Source organism: Arachis stenosperma, chromosome 7 (assembly GCF_014773155.1).
Source record: "Arachis stenosperma cultivar V10309 chromosome 7, arast.V10309.gnm1.PFL2, whole genome shotgun sequence".
In the NCBI taxonomy this organism is placed as follows: Eukaryota; Viridiplantae; Streptophyta; class Magnoliopsida; order Fabales; family Fabaceae; genus Arachis; species Arachis stenosperma.
In genome coordinates this window covers 67,238,808-67,247,767 of record NC_080383.1, presented here as the reverse complement: position 1 = coordinate 67,247,767, position 8,960 = coordinate 67,238,808, and the positions used below count along the sequence as shown (strand labels likewise).

The following is an 8,960-nucleotide window of genomic DNA, read 5'->3' as shown; positions in this document are numbered from 1 at the left end:
TTGCTAGAAATAAATCGATTGACAACCTCAAAGATGACCCTTGGATCAAAGAAATCCAACAGAACCAATAAGAAGAAAATTCAGCGCATTATTTTGAAACAATTTCAAGCTGAGTCGAATAAGCATGAAGTGTCCAGAAAAGAATATCTCAAACCCAAAACAAAGCTCACAGAACTTAAGAGCATGATTAAAAACACTTCTGAATACATTGTTCATAAAAGAATAAAAAACTTGCAAGAAAGTCACCTCGCAGTTTAAAAGAAGGTTAAGCAACAAACATCCTTCAAAAGAGTAACAAAAACATAAACGTGGCTTTGCTTTAATACAAGTTCATGTTGAAACAGATCATGTAGAATTTTAAAACAAACTGTACACAGGTTTAGCTGAGAGCAAAAATATTTCCTCAACTATTTTAGAAAGGTAGTTAGGTGCACAATCTTAACCAAAAATAGTTCAGAAGACTCGGAAGAAAAATCAAATGCTTGTTCAAAAATCTCCGTCGTCCGTATTCAAACAAGCGTGTATAAAATTCTGAGCAAGATCGAAAGAGAAAGTTAAGCTCTATTTGGAAAAGAAAATCCGAGGTAAAAGTTTAGTTGTAAATTGGTAAAGGAAACAAGTGGTGCGTTACAAACGAATCGGTTTCCACTAAACAAGGAAACTTCTCAAAATTCCATTTAAAATAGCGCATGTCAACTTTAAAATTAACTTCGTCAAAATCGAACAATTGTTTCAATCTCAATCAAGCAATAGAAAGCAAATTCCATTTAATATTTCTTCAAAGAAATTCAAAACTTCCTTAAAAGCTCAAAACAAGACTCCAAAAGTGTTCTTGAAATCACCATCTCAGAAGAACATTCAAGAAGTTTAAGATGTACTAAAAAGAAGTCAAGCCATGCAAAAAAAAAGGATTTTAAACCAAGATAGCTCAAACAAGATCCACTATGCATGAGACATCAAACAAGCTTTCAATTGATTCAAAAGAATACTAAAAATCATAGGAAAAGACAACCCAATCATTAGTAATTTCTCAAGGATAAATCTTTGACTAAAAACTCTTGTAAAGACAATGAGAGGATAAACGATGCACTATTTTGAAACGAATCAAACTAACTCACATAAGAATGAGATTCACAAGATTGGAAAAACCAAGATCAATGATAATGTTCACAATTTGTAAAAGATTAGTTAAAATAAGGTCAAGTATGACATTCATAGAGATGGAAGGTTTAATAGAAAATTTAGTCCGTTCATAGGAAGAAAGCTATGAGTCCAACACTTTCAAAAGAACAACAATGGCATAAACCATATAGCATGCTAAATCAACTCAATTCAAAATGAATTAAGTAAAGTTTATCAAACGAAACTCAACCGGGATAAAAGTGAAAAATTCTTTCTTTCCAAAATTTTGAAAAATATCCAAATACATAATCAAATGAACATGTGCATTGGAACTATAGTAAAATTACTAGAAAGTCGAATTGTATTTTAAAGTAAATGTAGTTCCGTAAATTAGTAAAAGTACAGGCAAGATATTAGAGATAAATAGTTATTAAACTGTATAAGAAATCTTCAAAGTTCATATATAGTATATATCTATTCAACAGAAATTTTCATAAAAATCTCAAAAATCGGCTGTAATCACTGTTAAATAAGAGAAAAATTGAATCAACAATCCCTCTAATAATGAACTCGAAATCCGGAGTAAAAAGGCACAGCGCATCAAGACAAGTTCAAAACTATATCAAAGAATACGTGAATCAAGAAGAACTCAGCCCGAGGAAGATAGATGCAACAAGGATTCCAAACAAGTATATGCAATTAAGTTCAAACAGGAATGCATATGAATGGAGGAATAAAGTTGAAAAATCAAGCTACTTTTCAAAAGGATTAGTAACCAAGAGCTTCAAGTTAGGATACAAAAGAATAGATCGACTCGAACAGAATTCAAGACACATAACTGAGCAGCCTCGAGAAATAGTTTCTAGCGTTCCCAAAACCCGCGATTTTCTTTACTCAAAACTCGTATACCATCTATGATAACCCATTAGTGCTCTCATATACATAATTCACTAGTATTAAGCCGGCCAAACTTAATACCAAGAATTATGCAATGCAAGACTAACAGCGTTAATCAATAGATCGTCATGTGTATAAATATCTAATTCTCGTCATCCGACAAGACCTAATACATGACAAAAGCTCAGAGTATGCAATTGAAGCATAGTCAGTTGGTGCGCGAAATTGTGAACAATACTTTTTCACAACTTTCATAATCCCCGGTAATGGCTCCAAAAACGTGGTAGCTCAATACCATGGCATTACACAACTTCGCACAACTAACCAGCAAGTGCACTGGGTCGTCCAAGTAATAAACCTTACGCGAGTAAGGGTCGATCCCACGGAGATTGTTAGTATTGAAGCAAGCTATGGTCATCTTGTAAATCTTAGTCAGGCAAACTCAAATGTATATGATGATGAACGAAAATAACACAGAAGATAAAGATAGTGATACTTATGTAATTCATTGGTAGGAACTTCAGATAAGCGCATGAAGATGCCTTCCCTTCCGTCTCTCTGCTTTCCTACTGCCTTCATCCAATCCTTCTTACTCCTTTCCATGGCAAGCTTGTGTAGGGTTTCACCGTTGTCAGTGGCTACCTCCCATCCTCTCATTGAAAACGATTGCATATGCTCTGGTCACAGCATAGCGGAATTCATCTGTCGGTTCTCAATCAGGCCGGAATAGAATCCAGTGATTCTTTTGCGTCTGTCACTAACGCCCGCCCTCAGGAGTTTGAAGCACGTCACAGTCATTCAGTCATTGAATCCTACTCAGAATACCACAGACAAGGTTAGACCTTCCGGATTCTCTTGAATGCTGCCATCAGTTCTCGCCTATACCACGAAGACTCTGATCTCACGGAATGGTTGGCTCGTTTGTCAGGCGAGCACTCGGTTGTCAGGCGATCAACCATGCATCGTGCAATCAGGAATCCAAGAGATATTCACTAAGCCTCAGATGCTTGTAGAACAAGAGTGGTTGTCAGTCACTTTGTTCATGGGTGAGAATGGTGATGGGCGTCAATCATCACCTTCATCAAGTTGAAGAACAAGTGATATCTTGGACAAAGAACAAGCGGAATTGAATAGAAGAACAATAGTAATTGCATTAATACTCGAGGTACAGCAGAACTCCACACCTTAATCTATGGTGTGTAGAAACTCCACCGTTGAAAATACATAAGAACAAGGTCTAGGCATGGCCGAATGGCCAGCCTCCCAAAGTGATCAAAAGATCTAAAGAAAAAGGTTCCAAAGATCAGAAGATTCTTAATACAATAGTAAAAGGTCCTACTTATAGAAAACTAGTAGCCTAAAGTGTACAGAAATGAGTAAATGACATAAAAATCCACTTCCGGGCCCACTTGGTGTGTGCTTGGGCTGAGCAATGAAGCATTTTCGTGTAGAGACTCTCCTTGGAGTTAAACGCCAGCTTTAGTGCCAGTTTGGGCGTTTAACTCCCAATTAGGTGCCAGTTCCGGCGTTTAACGCTGGAATTTCTTGAGGTGACTTTGAACGCCGCTTTGGGCCATCAAATCTTGGGCAAAGTATGGACTATCATATATTGCTGGAAAGCCCAGGATGTCTACTTTCCAACGCCGTTGAGAGCGCGCCAATTGGGCTTCTGTAGCTCCGGAAAATCCACTTCGAGTGCAGGGAGGTCAGAATCCAACAGCATCTGCAGTCCTTTTCAGTCTCTGGATCAGATTTTTGCTCAGAACCTTCAATTTCAGCCAGAAAATACCTGAAATCACAGAAAAACACACAAACTCATAGTAAAGTCCAGAAAAGTGAATTTTAATTAAAAACTAATAAAAATATAATAAAAACTAACTAAAAGATACTAAAAATATACTAAAAACAATGCCAAAAAGTGTACAAATTATCCGCTCATCACAACACCAAACTTAAATTGTTGCTTGTCCCCAAGCAACTGAAGATCAAATAAGATAAAAAGAGAATATGCAATGAATTCCAAAAACATCTGTGAAGATCAGTATTAATCAGATGAGCGGGGCTTTTAACTTTTTGCCTCTGAATAGTTTTGGCATCTCACTCTATCCTTTGAAATTTAGAATGATTGGCTTCTTTAGGAACTTAGAATCCAGATAGTGTTAATGATTCTCCTAGTAAAGTATGATGATTCTTGAACATAACTATTTATTGAGTCTTGGCTGTGGCCCAAAGCACTCTGTCTTCCAGTATTACCACCGGATACATACATGCCACAGACACATAATTGGGTGAACCTTTTCAGATTGTGACTCAGTTTTGCTAAAGTCCCCAATTAGAGGTGTCCAGGGTTCTTAAGCACACTCTTATTTGCCTTGGATCACAACTCTTATTTCTCTCTTTTTCTTTCTTTTTTTTTCGTTTTTTTTTTCTTTCGCTTGCTTTTCTTCTTCTCTTTTTTTTTTTTTTTGTATTCACTGCTTTTTCTTGCTTCAAGAATCATTTTTATGATTTTTCAGATCCTCAGTAACATGTCTCCTTTTTCATCATTCTTTCAAGAGCCAACATTCATGAACCACAAATTCAAGATACATATGCACTGTTCAATCATACATTCAGAGAACAAGAGTATTGCCACCACATCAAAATAATTAAACTATTATAAAATTTAAAATTCATGCAATTCTTTCTTTTTTTTCAATTAAGCACGTTTTTATTTAAGAAAGGTGATGGATTCATAGGACATTCATAACTTTAAGGCATAGACACTAAGACACTAATGATCACAAGACATAAACATGGATAAACATAAGCATAAAATTCAAAAAATAGAAGAATAAAGAACAAGGAAATCAAGGAACGGGTCCACCTTAGTGATGGCGGCTCTTCCTTCCTCTTGAAGGTCCTATGGAGTGCTTGAGCTCCTCAATGTCTCTTCCTTGTCTTTGTTGCTCCTCCCTCATGATTCTTTGGTCTTCTCTAATTTCATGAAGGATGATGGAGTGTTCTTGATGCTCCATCCTTAGTTGTCCCATGTTGGAACTCATCTCTCCTAGGGAGGTGTTTAGTTGCTCCCAATAGTTTTGTGGAGGAAAGTGCATCCCTTGAGGAATCTCAGGGATCTCATGATGAGTGGGATCTCTTGTGTACTCCATCCTTTTCTTGGTGATGGGCTTGTCCTCATCAATGGAGATGTCTCCCTCTATGTCAACTCCAACTGAATAACAGAGGTGACAGATGAGATGAGGAAAGGCTAACCTTGCCAAGGTGGAGGTCTTGTCCGCCACCTTATAGAGTTCTTGGGCTATAACCTCATGAACCTCTATTTCTTCTCCAATCATGATGCTATGGATCATGATAGCCCGGTCTATGGTAACTTCGGACCGGTTGCTAGTGGGAATGATTGAGCGTTGTATAAACTCTAACCATCCTCTAGCCACGGGCTTGAGGTCATGCCTTCTCAATTGAACCGGCTTTCCTCTTGAATCTTGCTTCCATTGTGCGCCCTCTTCACATATGATTGTGAGGACTTAGTCCAACCTTTGATCAAAGTTGACCCTTCTTGTATAAGGATGCTCATCTCCTTGCATCATAGGCAAGTTGAACGCCACCCTCACACTCTCCGGACTAAAATCCAAGTATTTCCCCCGAACCATAGTGAGATAATTCTTTGGATTCGGGTTCACACTTTGGTCATGGTTCTTGGTGATCCATGCATTGGCATAGAACTCTTGAACCATCAAGATTCTGACTTGTTGAATGGGGTTGGTAAGCACTTCCCAACCTCTTCTTCGGATCTCATGGCGGATCTCCGGATATTCACCCTTTTTGAGTGAAAAGGGGACCTCGGGGATCACCTTCTTCAAGGCCACAACTTCATAGAAGTGGTCTTGATGCACCCTTGAGAGGAATCTATCCATCTCCCATGACTCGGAGGTGGAAGCTTTTGCCTTCCCTTTCCTCTTTTTAGAGGTTTCTCCGGCCTTGGATGCCATAAATGGTTATGGAAAATGAAAAAGCAACGCTTTTACCACACCAAACTTAAAATGTTTGCTCGTCCTCGAGCAAAAGAAGAAAGAAGAGAGTAGAAGAAGAAGAAATGAAGAAGAGGGAGATGGTGGTGTGTTCGGCCAAAGAGGGGGAGAAGTGGTGTTTAGGTTGTTTGAAAATGAAGGTTTGAAGAAGGGTATATATAGGAGAGAGGGGGGTAATGGTTCGGCCATAATGGGTGGGTTTGGGAGGGAAAGTGGTTTGAATTTGAAGGGTGAGGTTGGTGGGGATTTATGAAGGATGGATGTGAGTAGTGAAGAGCAAGATGGGATTTGATAGGTGAAGGGTTTTTGGGGAAGAGGTGTTGAGGTGATTGGTGGATGGAGGAAGAAGAGAGAGAGTGATGGTGGGGTGGGTGGGGGTCCTGTGGGGTCCACAGATCCTGTGGTGTCAAGGAAAAGTCATCCCTGCACCAATTGGCATCAAAATTCACGTTTTGAGCCATTTCTGGCGTTAAACGCCGGGCTGGTGCCCATTCCTGGTGTTTAACGCCAGGTTCTTGCCCTTTTCTGGCGTTTAACGCCAGTCTGGTGCCCCTTTCTGGCGTTAAACGCCCAGAATGGTGCCAGACTGGGCGTTAAACGCCCAACTGCTAGCCTCACTGGCGTTTAAACGCCAGTGGGTTCTTCCTCCAGGGTGTGCTGTTTTTCTTCCTGTTTTTCATTCTGTTTTTGCTTTTTCAATTGATTTTGTGTCTTCTTATGATCATCAACCTACAAAAAACATAAAATAACAAAAGAAAATAGATAAAATATAACATTGGGTTGCCTCCCAACAAGCGCTTCTTTAATGTCAGTAGCTTGACAGATGGCTCTCATAGAGCCTCACAAATGAATAGAGCAATGTGGGAACCTCCCAACACCAAACTTAGAGTTTGAATGTGGGGGTTCAACACCAAACTTAGAGTTTGGTTGTGGCCTCCCAACACCAAACTTAGAGTTTGACTGTGGGGGCTCTGTTTGACTCTGATTTGAGAGAAGCTCTTCATGCTTCCTCTCCATGGTGACAGAGGGATATCCCTGAGCCTTAAACACAAAGGATTCTTCATTCACTTGAATGATCAGTTCACCTCCATCAACATCAATCACAGCCTTTGCTGTGGCTAGGAAGGGTCTGCCAAGGATGATAGATTCATCCATGCACTTCCCAGTCTCTAGGACTATGAAATCAGTAGGGATGTAATGGTCTTCAATCTTAACCAAAACATTCTCTACAAGTCCATGAGCTTGTTTTCTTGAGTTGTCTGCCATCTCTAATGAGATTCTTGCAGCTTGTACCTCAAAGATCCCTAGCTTCTCCATTACAGAGAGAGGCATGAGGTTTACACTTGACCCTAAGTCACACAGGGCCTTCTTGAAGGTCATGGTGCCTATGGTACAAGGTATGGAAAACTTTCCAGGATCTTGTCTCTTTTGAGGTAATTTCTGCCTAGACAAGTCATCCAGTTCTTTGGTGAGCAAAGGAGGTTCATTCTCCCAAGTCTCATTTCCAAATAACTTGTCATTTAGCTTTATGATTGCTCCAAGATATTTAGCAACTTGCTCTTCAGTGACATACTCATCCTCTTCAGAGGAAGAATACTCATCAGAGCTCATGAATGGTAGAAGTAAGTCTAATGGGATCTCTATGGTCTCATTTTGAGCCTCAGATTCCCATGGTTCCTCATTGGGGAACTCATTGGAAGCCAGTGGACGCCCAGTGAGGCCTTCCTCAGTGGCGTTCACTGCCTCTTCTTCCTCCCAAAATTCGGCCATATTGATGGCCTTGCACTCTCCCTTTAGATTTTCTTCTGTATTGCTTGGAAGAGTACTAGGAGGGAGTTCAGTAATTTTCTTGCTCAGCTGTCCCACTTGTGCCTCCAAATTCCTAATGGAGGACCTTGTTTCAGTCATGAAACTTTGAGTGGTTTTAATTAGATCAGAGACCATGGTTGCTAAGTCAGAGGGGTTCTGCTTAGAATTCTCTGTCTGTTGCTGAGAAGATGATGGAAAAGGCTTGCTATTGCTAAACCTGTTTCTTCCACCATTATTGTTGTTGAAACCTTGTTGAGGTCTCTGTTGATCCTTCCATAAGAAATTTGGATGATTTCTCCATGAAGAATTATAGGTGTTTCCATAGGGTTCTCCTAGGTAATTCACCTCTTCCATTGAAGGGTTCTCAGGATCTTAAGCTTCTTCTTCAGATGAAGCATCCTTAGTACTGCTTGGTGCATTTTGCATTCCAGACAGACTTTGAGAAATCAAATTGACTTGTTGAGTCAATATTTTATTCTGAGCCAATATGGCATTCAGAGTATCAATCTCAAGAACTCCTTTCTTCTGATTAGTCCCATTGTTCACAGGATTTTTTTCAGAAGTGTACATGAATTGGTTATTTGCAACCATTTCAATTAGCTCTTGAGCTTCTGTAGGCGTCTTCTTCAAATGAAGAGATCCTCCAGCAGAGCTATCCAAAGACATCTTGGATAGTTCAGAGAGACCATCATAGAAAATACCTATGATGCTCCATTCAGAAAGCATGTCAGAAGGACATTTTCTGATTAATTGTTTGTATCTTTCCCAAGCTTCATAGAGGGATTCTCCATCCTTCTGTCTGAAGGTTTGGACTTCCACTCTAAGCTTACTCCATCTTTGAGGTGGAAAGAACTTTGCCAAGAAGGCATTGACTAGCTTTTCCCAAGAGTCCAGGCTTTCTTTAGGTTGAGAGTCCAACCATATTCTAGCTCTGTCTCTTACAGCAAAAGGGAATAGCATCAGTCTATAGACCTCAGAGTCTACCCCATTAGTCTTGACTGTGTCACAGATTTGCAAGAATTCAGCTAAGAACTGATGAGGATCTTCCATTGGAAGTCCATGGAACTTGCAATTCTGTTGCATTAGAGAAACTAATTGAGG

General features: G+C 39.6%; 1 non-coding gene across 1 annotated transcript; it reads left to right on the top strand.

Moving 5' to 3' along the window:
• The first annotated feature begins 8,579 nt into the window (after positions 1-8,579).
• LOC130942843 (small nucleolar RNA R71) lies at positions 8,580-8,687 on the top strand. Its single transcript, XR_009071391.1, has one exon. It is a non-coding gene; the product is annotated as a small nucleolar RNA R71 (small nucleolar RNA).
• The last annotated feature ends 273 nt before the right edge of the window (positions 8,688-8,960 follow it).